This window comes from Pongo pygmaeus, chromosome 4 (genome assembly GCF_028885625.2).
Source record: "Pongo pygmaeus isolate AG05252 chromosome 4, NHGRI_mPonPyg2-v2.0_pri, whole genome shotgun sequence".
NCBI classification, from domain to species: domain Eukaryota; kingdom Metazoa; phylum Chordata; class Mammalia; order Primates; family Hominidae; genus Pongo; species Pongo pygmaeus.
In genome coordinates this window covers 58418028-58431198 of record NC_072377.2, presented here as the reverse complement: position 1 = coordinate 58431198, position 13171 = coordinate 58418028, and positions in this window count along the sequence as shown.

Sequence of the window (13171 nt, the reverse complement as noted above, 5' to 3'; positions counted from 1 at the left end):
CTATTTAGGAGTTGACACAGCATGCATCATTCATTCAACAAATATTATTTTAGCACAGACTGTGTACCAAACACCAAGTAGACTTACAGAGCAAAGATAAAGGCATGGTCCCTGAGGAAGAAGATCTCCTAGTCTAGCAAGGGAGACACCAACCAAAGGACAATTGTATGTGTGAGACCAGAGCAAAGGATCATGTAAATGAGACTCCCGATCCAGGGATGGAAGCCAGGAAAGAAGGTGGAGTGAGTGAGCCATGTCCTGAAGGTCAAGTATGAGAGGGAATGTGGCTCAGGAAGCAGAACGTGGGGAGTAGGAAGCTGTGAAAAGACATCTGAGTAGGTTGGTGTGGCTGGAGTACAGGCTATGAGAAAAGAAGTTGGGCTTTGGAATTTCCCTGAACTTCACTTTTCTACTAATTTGTCAGGTGACTTAGGACACTTACTCTGACCCTTGGTTTCCTCATCTTTAAATGAGAAATGATAGTTATCCCAAACACTTGTCATGAGGATTAAATGAAATAACGTATGTGTATTAGTTTCCTGTGACTGCTATAAAAATTAACACAAACTCGGTGGCTTCATGCAACAGAAATTTATTCTCTTATAGTTCTGGAGATCAGAAGTCTGAAATCAGTATCATTGGGTTGAAATCAAGGTGTCAGGAGGGCTGCACTCCCTCTAGAGGGTCTGGAGGAGAATCAGTTTCTTGTCTCCTTTAGCTCTTGGTAGCTGCTGGCAGTCCTTGGCTTGTGGCTGCATCACTGCAATCTCTGCTTCCATGGCCACATAATCTTCTCATCTTCTTCAGTGTAACCTCCCTCTGCCTCTCTCTTATGAGGACACCTGTGATTACATCTAGGGCCCACCTAGATAATCTAGGATAATCTCACCCTCTTAAGATCTATCTCCAAGGATCCCTTTTCCATATAAGGCAATATTTAAAGGTTCCAGGGATTAGAACATTTCAGGGTGGTGGGCAGTTATTCTGCCTACTACACCATGTAGAGGATCTATGCATATCTGAGGTCCTCAATACATGCTAATTTGCACCCTGTCTGTATTATACTTGTGCTGGGGCATCAAAGAGCCTTAATCTGAATGGTTAGACTTTATACGTGCTGACCTTTCTTTCTATTCCTAAGAAAGGGTTAGACAGCTTTGGTCTTACAGACAAGCTTGCCAATATAAAAATAAAAAGAACCCAAAGATGAATAACTTTGTGATAATGCAGGAAATAATTTTTGTTTATTTTGCTAATGCAGTCTAAACCATTAAGATTCCTATGCTGAGGTCACAAAGGTGGTGTATTTCAGAGAGGGCTTCTTTTCCACAATTTATATTCCAGGCATGGCAATGGGCTTTGTGTGTGATTTAGAGTAGTTATCTATTGATCTCGTTTTCTCTAAGTGTTACTCATTCTCCTTTGCCCATCGGCATATGGGAAGAATAATCATTGCAAAGGTCAAGTAGCACTTAGGAGCAATTTAAGAGTCAAAACATGAGGCTACCAGCTTGGGGATATTGCTCAACCTTATACAGACTCATCAACTCTTACATTTATTTTGACAAAGAGACAAATATTTTTATAACTCACTGACCCTAAGTCAAGAGAGAAAATCTCAAGGATTTGAGATAAAATATTTATTGCCCTGAAAAAGTAAAAATTTAAATTCACTTAGAAAATTACTGTTAATGGGCTCCAGTCTACAGCTCCCAGCAAGATCAATGCAGAAGGCAGGTGATTTCTGCATTCCCAACTGAGGTACCCAACTCATCTCACTGGGACTGGTTAGACAGTGGGTCCAGCCCAGGGAGGGTGATCAAAAGCAGAGTGGGGCATTGCCTCACCTGAGAAGCACAAGGGGTTGGGGAACTGCCTCCCCTAGCCAAGGGAAGCTGTGAGGGACTGTGCCATGAGGAAACAGTGCACTCAGGCCCAGATACTATGATATTCCCATGGTCTTTGCAACCCACAGAGCAGGAGATTCCCTCAGGTGCCTATGCCACCAGGGCCCTGGATTTCAAGCACAAAACCAGGTGGCCATTTGGGCAGACATTGAGCTAGCTGCAGGAGTTTTTTTTCATACCCCAGTGGTGCCTGGAATGCCAATGAGAGAGAACCATTCACTCCCCTGCAAACGGGGCTGAAGCCTGGGAGCCAAGTCATCTAGCTCAGAGGATCCCACCCACATGGAGCCCAGCAAGCTAAGATCCACTGGTTTGAAATTCTTGCTGCTAGCACAGCAGTCTGAAGTTGACGTGGGACACTTGAGCTTGGTGGGGGAAGGGGCATCTGCCATTACTGAGGCTTTAATACACAGTTTTCCCCTTACAGTGTAGACAAAGCCACCAGGAAGTTTCAACTGGGCAGAGCCCAACATGGCTCCACAAAGCTGCTATAGCCAAACTGCCTCTCTAGATTCCTCCTCTCTGGGTAGGGCATCTCTGAAAGACAGGCAAAAGCCTCAGTAAGGGGCATATAGATTAAAACTCTCATCTCTCCGGGAAAGAGAACCTGGAAGAAGGGGTGGCTGTGGGCGCAGCTTCAGCAGACTTAAACGTTACTGCCTGCCAGCTCTGAAGAGAGCAGTGGATCTCCCAGCACAACGCTGAAGCTCTGCTAAGGGAAAGACTGCCTCCACAAGTGGGTCCCTGAACTCCATGCTTCCTGACTGGGAGACACCTCCCAGCAGTGGTCGACAGACACCTGATACAGGAGAGCTCTGGCTGGCATCTGGCGGGTGACCCTTTGGGTCGAAGTTTCCAGAGGAAGAAACAGGCAGCAATTTTGGCTGTTCTGCACCCTCCACTGCAGGGTGTGGAGTGGACCTGTAGCAAACTCCAGCAGACCTGCAGCAGAGGGGCCTGTTAGAAGGAAAACTAACAAACAGAAAGGAATAGCATCGACATCAACAAAAAGGATGTTCACACAGAAACCGCATCTGAAGGTCACCAACATCAAAGACCAAAGGTAGATCAATCCACCAAGATGAGGAAAAACTGAAAATTCCAACTACCGGAAGGCCTCTTCTCCTTGAAAGGACCACAATTCCTTGCCAGCAAGGGAACAAAACTGGACAGAGAATGAGTTTGATGAATTGACAGAAGTAGGCTTCAGAAAATGAGTAATAACAAACTACTCGGAGCTAAAAGAGCATGTTCTATCCCAATGCAAGGAAGCTAACAACTTGAAAAAAAGTTAGAGGAATTGCTAACTAGAATAACCAGTTTAGAGAAGAACATAAGTGACCTGATGGAGCTGAAAAACACAGCACGATAACTTCGTGAAGCATACACAAGTATCAATAGCCAAATTGATCAAGCAGAAAAAAGGATATCAGAGATTGAAGATCAACTTAATGAAATAAAGGGTGAAGACAAGATTAGAGGAAAAAAGAATGAAAAGAACAAACAAACCTTGAAATATGGGACTATGTGAAAAGACCAAACCTATGTTTGATTGGTGTACCTGAAAGTGACAGAAAAATGGAACCAAGTTGGAAAACAATCTTCAGGATATTATCTAGGAGAACTTTCCTACCTCGCAAGACAGGCCATTCAAATTCAGGAAATAAAGAGAACACCACAAAGATACTCTTCAGGAAGAGCAACCCCAAGACAAATACTCGTTGGATTCACCAAGGTTGAAATGAAAGAATAATTGTTAAGGGCAGCCATAGAGAAAGGTCTGGTTACCCACAAAGGGAAGCCCATCAGACTAACAGCAGATCTCTCTGCAGAAACCTTACAAGCTGGAAGAGAGTAGGGGCCAATATTCAACATTCTTAAAGAAAAAATTTTCAACCCAGAATTTCATATCCAGCCAAACTAGGCTTCATAAGCAAAAGAGAAATAAAATCCTTTACAGACAAGCAAATGCTGAGAGATTCTGTCACCACCAAGCACTAAATATGAAAAGGAGAAACTGGTACCAGCCACTGCAAAAACATACCAAACTGTAAAGACCATTCACGCTACGAAGAAACTGCATCAACTAACAGGCAAAATAACAAGCTAGCATCACAATGACAGGATCACATTCACACATAAAAATATTAACCTTAAATGTAAACAGGCTAAATGCCCCAATTAAAAGACACAGACTGGCAAATTGGAAAAAGAATTGAGACCCATCTGTGTGCTGTATTCAGGAGACCCATCTCACATGCAAAGATGCACACAGGCTCAAAATAAAGGGATGGAAGAATATTTACCAAGCAAATGGAAAGCAAAAACAAACAAACAAGAAAAAACAGGGGTTGCAATCCTAGTCTTTGATAAAACAGACTTTAAACCAACAAAAATCAAAAGAGACAAAGAAGGGCATTACATAATGGTAAAAGGATCAATGCAACAAGAAGAGCTAACTATCCTAAATATATATGCACCCAATACAGGAGCACCAAGATTCATAAAGCAAGTCCTTAGAGACCTACAAAGAGACTTAGACTCCCACACAATAATAGTGGGAGACTTTAACACCCCACTGTCAATATTAGGCAGATCAATAAGACAGAAAATTAAAAAAGACATTCAGGACTTGAACTCAGCTCTGGACCAAGTGGACCTAATAGACAGCTACAGAACTCTCCACCCCAAATCAACAGAATACACATTTTTCTCAGCACTACATCACACTTATTCTAAAACTGACCACATAATTGGAAAAAAACACTCCTCAGCAAATGCAGAAGAATAGAAATCATAACAGTCTCTCAGACCACAGTGCAATCATATTAGAACTCAGGATTAAAAAACTCACTAAAAACTGCACAATTACATGGAAACTGAACAACCTGCTCCTGAATGACTACTGGGTAAATAACAAAATTAAGACAGAAATAAATAAGTTATTTGAAACCACTGAGAGCAAAGGTGCAACGTACCAGAATCTCTGGGACACAGCTAAAGCAGTGTTTAGAGAGAAATTTATAGCATAAATGCCCACAGGAGAAAGTGGGAAAGATCTAAAATTAACACTCTAACATCAAAATTAAAAGTACTAGAGAAGCAAGAGCAAACAAATCCAAAAGCTAGCAGAAGATAAGAAATAACTAAGATCAGAAGTTACTAAGATCAGAAATAACTAAGACAAGAAATAACTAACTGAAGGGGATAGAGACATGAAAAGCCCTTCAAAAAATCAATGAATTCAGGAGCTGGATTTTGGAAAAGATGAACAAAATAAATAGACTGTAGCCAGACTAATGAAGAAAAGAGAGAAGAATCAAATAGACACAATAAAAAATGATAAAGGGGATATCACCACTGATTCCACAGAAATGCAAACTACCATCAGAGAATGCTATAAACACCTCTATGCAAATAAACTAGGAAATCTAGAAGAAACGCATAAATCCCTGGACACATACACCCTCCCAAGACTAAACCAGGAGGAAGTTGAATCCCTGAATAGACCAATTAGAGGCTCTGAAATTGAGGCAATAATTAATAGCCTACCAACCAAAAAAAGCCCAGGATCAGATGGATTCATAGCCGAATTCTACCAGAGATACAAAGAGGAGCTGGTACCATTCTTTCTGAAACTACTCCAAACAACAGAAAAAGAGGGACTCCTCCCTAGCTCACTTTATGAGGCCAGCATCATCCTGATACCAAAACCTGGCAGAGACACAATGACAACCAAAAAATTTAAGGCCAATATTACTGATGAACAACGATGTGAAAACCCTCAATAAAATACTGGCAAATCAAATCCAGCAGCACATCAAAAAGCTTAGCCACCACGATCACGTTGGCTTCTTCCCTGGGCTGCAAGGCTGGTTCAACATACTCAAATCAATAAACGTAATCCACCACATAAAGAGAACCAATGACAAAAATCACATGATTATCTCAATAGATGCAGAAAAGGCCTTCGATATAATTCAACACCTCTTCATGCTAAAAACTCTCAATAAACTAGGTATTGATGGAACGTATCTCAAAATAATAAGAGCTATTTATGACAAACCCACAGCCAATATCATACTGAATGGGCCAAAGCTGGAAGCATTCTCTTTGAAAATCAGCACAAGACAAGGATGACCTCTCTCATCACTCCTATTCAACATAGTATTGAAAGTTCTGGCCAGGGCAATCAGGCAAGAGAAAGAAATAAAGGGTATTCAAATAGGAAGAGAGTAAGTCAAAATGTCTCTGTTTGCAGATGACATGATTGTCTATTTAGAAAACCCCATCATCTCAGCTCAAAATCTCCTTAAGCTGATAAGCAACTTCAGTAAAGTGTCAGGATACAAAATCAATATGCAAAAATCACAAGCATTCCTATATGCCAATAATAGACAAACAGCCAAATCATGAGTGAACTCCCATTCACAATTGCTACAAAGAGAATAAAATACCTAGGAATACAACTTACAAGTGATGTGAAGGACCTCTACAAGGAGAACTACAAATCACTGCTCAAGAAAATAAGAGAGGACACAAACAAATGGAAAAACATTCCGTGCTCATGGATAGGAAGAATCAATGTTGTAAAAATGGCCATACTGCCCAAAGTAATTTGTAGATTTAATGCTGTCCCCATCAAGCTACCATTGACTTTTTTCACAGAATTAGAAAAAACTACTTTAAATTTCATATGGAACCAAAACAGAGCCCATATAATCAAGACAATCCTAAGAAAAAAAAACAAAAACAAAGCTTGAGGCATCATGCTACCTGATTTCAAACTACACTATAAGGCTGCAATAACCAAAACAGCATGGTACTGGTACCAAAACAGAGATATAGACCGATGGAACACAGCAGAGGCCTCAGATGCCACACATCTACAACCATCTCATCTTTGACATACCTGACAAAAACAAGCAATGGGGAAATGATTCCCTATTTAATAAATAATGGTGTTGGGAAAACTGGCTAGCCATATGCAGAAACTGAACCTGGGCCTCTTCCTTACACCTTATAGAAAAATTAACTCAAGGTGGATTAAAGACGTAAACATAAGATCTAAAACCATAAATACCCTAGAAGAAAACCTAGGCAATACCACTCAGGACATAGCCATGGGCAAAGACTTCATGACTAAAACGCCAAAAGCAATGGCAATAAAAGCCAAAATTGACAAATGGGATCTAATTAAACTAAAGAGCTTCTGCACAGCAAAAGAAACTATCATCAGAGTGAATAGGCAACCTACAGAATGGGAGAAAATTTTTGCAATCTATCCATCTGACAAAGGGCTAATATCCAGAATCTACAAATAAACAAATTTACAAGAAAAAAACAAACAACCCCATCAACAAGTGGGTGAAGGATATGATCAGACACTTCTCAAAAGAAGACATTTATGCAGCCAACAAACATGAAAAAAAGCTCATCATCACTGGCCATTAGAGAAATGCAAATTAAAACCACAATGAGATACCATCTCATGACAGAATGGTGATCATTAAAAAGTCAGGAAACAACGGATGCTGGAGAGGATGTGGAGAAATAGGAACGCTTTCATACTGTTTTTGGGAGTGTGAATTAGTTCAACCATTGTGGAAGAAAGTGTGGCGATTCCTCAAGGATCTAGAACCAGAAATACCATTGACCCAGTAATCTCATTACTGGGTGTATACCCAAAGGATTATAAATCACTCTATTATAAAAACACGTGCACATGTATGTTTATTGCAGCACTATTCACAATAGCAAAGACTTGGAACCAACCCAAATGTCCATCAATGATAGACTGGATAAAGGAAATGTGGCACCTATACACCATGGAATACCATGGAATCCTTTGCTGGGACATGGATGAAGCTAGAAACCATTTTTCTCAGCAAACTAACACAGGAACAGAAAACCAAACACCACATGTTGTCACTCATAAGTGGGAGCTGAACAATGAGAACACATGGACACAGGAAGGGGAACATCACACACTGGGGCCTATCAGGGGTGAGGGGCTAGGGGAGAGATAGCATTAGAGAAATACCTAATATAGATGACGGGTTGATGGGTGCAGCAAACCATTATGGTGTGTATATACCTGTGTAACAAACCTGCACATTCTGCACTGGTATCCCAGAACTTAAAGTATAATTAAGAAAAAAAAAGAAAGAAATTGGACAAGGGACCTAATTTCTCACTGCACAAGTGTTCATCCCCTGACTTTATTTAGTCATTTTTCCCCTCAGTGTATGCTATGTTGACTTTGGACTTTATCTGGTAGGCAGGTAACAAGGAGCTATTTAGCACTTTTTTTTTTTTTTTTTTTTTTTTGAGATGGAGTCTCGCTGTGTTGCCAGGCTGGAGTGCAGTGGCGTGATCTCGGCTCACTACAATCTCCACCTCCTGGGTTCAAGTGATTCCTCTGCCTCAGCCTCCCACACCTGGCTAATTTTTTTATTTTAGTAAAGACGGGGTTTCACCATGTTGGCCCGGATGATCTTGACCTCCTGACCTCGTGATCCGCCCACATCAGTCTCCCAAAGTGCTGGGATTACAGGCATGAGCCAAAGGGAGCAGTGACACAATCGGGTTTATATCAGAGATGGATCTCTTTGGTGGCATCATGAAGGAGGGATTCAAGGAAGTAGAGTTTTTAGGCATGCAAAGCAACTCAATTCTAGATCAACTATTGCTGAAAATTGCATTGCAGCATGGTGGTTAAAGATGTGGGCTCTTTACTTAGATATACATCCATTCAAATTCTACTTCTGCCATTTATGCAGAATATAAACTTGAGCTAGTCACTTGTCTTCTCCAAGTTTCAGTTTCTTATCTACTAAAACAAAGTAATTACAACAGGGTTCTTATGAAGTTTGATTGCAAAGAGATATATGAAGCACTTAGCACAGTGTCTGGCTCATTAACTATAGCAATGATTATTATTATCATATGGAATGGGTTATTCGTTTCCCTTGCCAACTCCATGATTATGCCCTTTCTAAAACCACTGTGCTTCCAACACTGGGAAAGAAGGACACATGGTTGACCACCCCATCAATCGGCCTCTCTCCCTCTGCAACCCACAACTCTTTAAAAGCAGAAGGAATGGCTACTTATTCCTTCCCCTACTTTATAATCTTATTCTTCTACCTAAAGGCAGCAGCCTTGTGATCTAGCTGTCAGATATGGAGTGGCAGCTTACCCACTTTACAGAAGAAACTTCTGACTGAGTCCAGGATATGTGAAAACAATTCAGAAAAATCCACTTTCTGTCCATAGCTTAATTTTAAATGTATTGTCTTGCTAAAGAAATAATCTCAATCACTTATTCATTCCTGCATTCATTCATCCTCTATTGCCCTGGGTCAAAAATCCTAAGTAAAGGAAGAAATGAAGGATGATCATTTAAAGGAGAAATAAAAATACATTCTTAAAAAAAAGAAAATTACTATTCATGGAATAATGAGCAATTGAGTATCTAAAATGAATAAATGACTAAAGGCATATAGAATGTTGAGGATGTGACCTACTCCTAGTTCCACTGTTTGGCTGACTTGAAATTCTTTTACTTTGGCTACTGGGCCTAACTTCCCATATTTGCACTTTAACAGTCATGTGTCTCCTCAAAACTGTGCCTTCTAATATATTTGTCCACAAATATACATGTTGCACTTTGGTAGTCATTTTTATTGCTGCCGTTTTAATTTTAATCAAATTATGTCAACAAATATATTCTGGCTACCTTCACCGTACTAGAGACAGTAAGGTTGCCTACAAGGAACTTTTAGTCTGTCTTAACCTAAGTATCCCTCTGAAAACAGATGCTGAGGGAAGGGCTTGAGAACAGGTGGTTTATTTGGGCAATGGATTTCAAAGAGCAGGAGTGGGGTATTAGTAACTTAAAACAGGAACTGAAGAAGAGCCAATCCAATAGTCATGATCTAGCTGGTTTCTGCTGTGGCAACTGGGGCTCTATCCTCTTGGGTATCCACTGAGAAGATGCAGAATATGTCTTGGAATTTCTGGTTCAAGAGACAGTGAAGAGGAATATGTATTCAGTGGCTCCTGCCCCACCTTGGTCAAGGACCTCTCATACTTCAGGATTGGCCCAGGCATCAGAATGGCTTAGTGGGATCCCCAGTGTTGGCAGCAGAGAGCCCCTGGGCAGGAAGTGAGAGTTAGGAACTGAGGCAAAGTGCTGCCTGTTTACCCCTACATAGGGCTGATTGCTGCACCAGTATCTAGACTGGAAAGATTGACAATGAGTATGTGAGGTTGGGTACAATACCCAGGACCCACATGGAAATCTAAGAGCACAAATATAACCAGTAGTTTATGACAACTTGGGGCACAATATCACAGGCTGTGCAGAAGTTATTGCCCAAGGAGTGACAGAGACAATGATTATATTTGGGAGTTCAGTGTAGAGTGATTCAAGACTGGATATTCAGAAATATTTAACTGGAAAGGGTGAATTCCAACACTGGACTTGAAGGATGAGTATTGTTGCAGACATCACTTGTGTTTGCTGCTCGGAATTCATTTGCCCTTCTTCTGATAACCAAATCAAGATTAGCCCTAAAGAATGACTCTTCCTCTCCTTGCAGCCCACAGGTTTTGTCTTCATCTAGCTTAAGGGTCAAGAACTTATGCAAATTGGGAGTATTGGTGCTGTATTCCATGGCCCTTGGGATCAGCATGTGACCCAGTGAGAGCCATTTTAATAAAATGAGACTTTTGCTGAAATGTCTGGGCAAGAGACTTACTCTTAACTCCTGGATATAAAACAAAGAGGATGTAAAGTATAGACTTGCTGAAGTTATCCTGCTTCTTTGAAGTGTAAGGTTGCCCAAGGAGGTGGAGTCAAGAAATGTAAAGAGGGAAGCTAAGGCCCAGAGGTGTTTGCGTCTCTGCATCAAACAATATCTGAAGCCAGCAGTTCCCTGGACTTTTCAAATATATGAGCCAATAATTTCCTTTTTATGTTTAAGCCAGTTTTGGATGGGTTTTCAGTTGCCTCCGACAGGAAAAACAGCAACAAATCTTGTAACTTAGGTAACTTTTAGGCATTTTTTTGTCTCCTCTATAATTTATTCTATTTTTTCTTATTTTATTTTTAATGTTCTCTGTATTTCTTTCCTTAACTTATTCAATTAAAAATGAATAAAGATGGGGAGAATGACTGTTAACATAAAGAATCAAAATAGAGTAGGATTTGTAAAATCTAACTCAGAAGTTTGTGTGATTGTGGCAGACAAATTTGTGTGCATGTCATATATGTAAGATATCATCTTATAGCTTGATTATATAGATGAAAAATATAGTAAGACTATATATTGTCTTCCCCCAAATGCCTGCACTGACCTCGTTGATTTGTTGTTGACTTTATGTAAAAACTGTGAAGGTTACAATATAGACCTAGGGTCTAAACCAAACTGTACCTGAAGGATCTATAGTTCCAAGCAGGACATGAAATAAGTAAATATGAATTTGTAGAAAAGAAAATTTAGCCTACGTGCTAGGAAAATTTTTTAGACAGTGAGGTATTTACTTTCTTATCATATTTATTGGATTTGCTCAACACATATTACCTCCTAGGCATAGTTGTGCATCACAAATCTAAAAGGTTGAAAGGCCACATCTGGCAGTAAAGCTCATAGTCTATAGTAAACACAACAAGTAAACTATGGAAGCAAATCGCATTTCAAACAAAGCCAAGCAGAGAACCAAAGACCTCAGGAAGGAAACTGATAATGGCAATGCTGATAAATGAGCATTAGGATGCTGAGTGGAGGGCAGCCCATCAACCTCACCTTCACTGTAATTTCAGATTCTGATTATGGGAGAGATGCAGCTACTTTTGTGTTCAAACATTATGTTTTCGTCAGAGTTATCTAAACACTGTATAAACCATGGCCTGTTCTACATAATCCTGGCCTTTCGAGTCTGTAACAGACTTTGTTTTTTAATGAGTGATGAGTGATTGGAACCACATGAGCAGCCATTTATGCTGATCACATTTTTAGCCACTGTCTCATGGAAAACATATTGGATGGTCATTATTTCTGCCTGAGGTCATAGCAGAAGCAGGGATATTACATTTATTCATCTACAGAGTGAAAGGCAAATTGGAAGATGGGGCTATTATTATCTTGGATCTACAACCTTTGAACAATCTGGTTTGGAAGTTTAAACTGTTCAAACCAATCTCTAGCCAGTATTTCCTTGCTCATCATAGGTCTTTGCACATACTTAGAGCTCAGTGCATATTTCTCAAGTAAATTAATATCTGAAATTTGATTCTTCTTTCAGTAGTAGAAACTGACGTTGTGTCCAAACTTTGAGTGACACACTTGTGTTAGTTTGTTCTCGCACTGCTATAAAGAAATACCTGAGATTGGGCAATTTATAAAGAAAAGACATTTAATTTGCTCATAGTTTTGCAGGTTATACAGGCTTCTGCTTCTGGGGAGGCCTCAGGAAACATAATCATGATGGAAGGTAAAGGGGAAGCAGGCAGGTCTTTACTGCCAGATGTGGCCAGAGCAGGAGGAAGGGGTGGGGGTGGCACACACTTTTAAACAACCAGATCTCATGATAATTCACTCACTATCACAAGAACAGCACCAAAGAGGAAATTCACCCCCATGATCCCATCACCTCCCACCAGGCCCCCACCTCCAACACTGGGGATTACAATTTGACATGACATTTGGATGAGGCCACAAACTCAAACCATATCAACACTTAACTCTTTTTTTTTAATTAGATGAAAAAGAATCTATTTTAGAGACAATATTTTTATATTTTCTTCTTCAAAGCTCATGTAAAGGCACCCAGCACATCTGTAATTATTCCAAAATGAACCAACAAATGATTTCAAAGGCAGAGTAACATATTTAAAAATAGGAATGGCATACAACATTTGGGATAGAAGTAGAACAAGGTCAGGAAATCAAATAGTATGCCTCCTCCTAACAGAGCAGAGTCATTGCTCTGAACTAATGAGGAGGTCGCTTGGTTAAACAAAAATATTTGGGTTTATTTTAGATTGGTTTAGATTTTCAGAAATACTGTGTTAACATAGGGAATCATTTTGAAGATAATTTGGATATTTAAAATTGCTCAATGAATGACTTTAATCCTTTCTGATGGGGGATTTCACTACATCTGAGACAGGCTTGATTTTGTTAGAACTCCCAAGTTCCATGTTTGGCCACATCAACCTGAGACCATGATTAGAGTTAGAAAAGAGACTCTGTAAA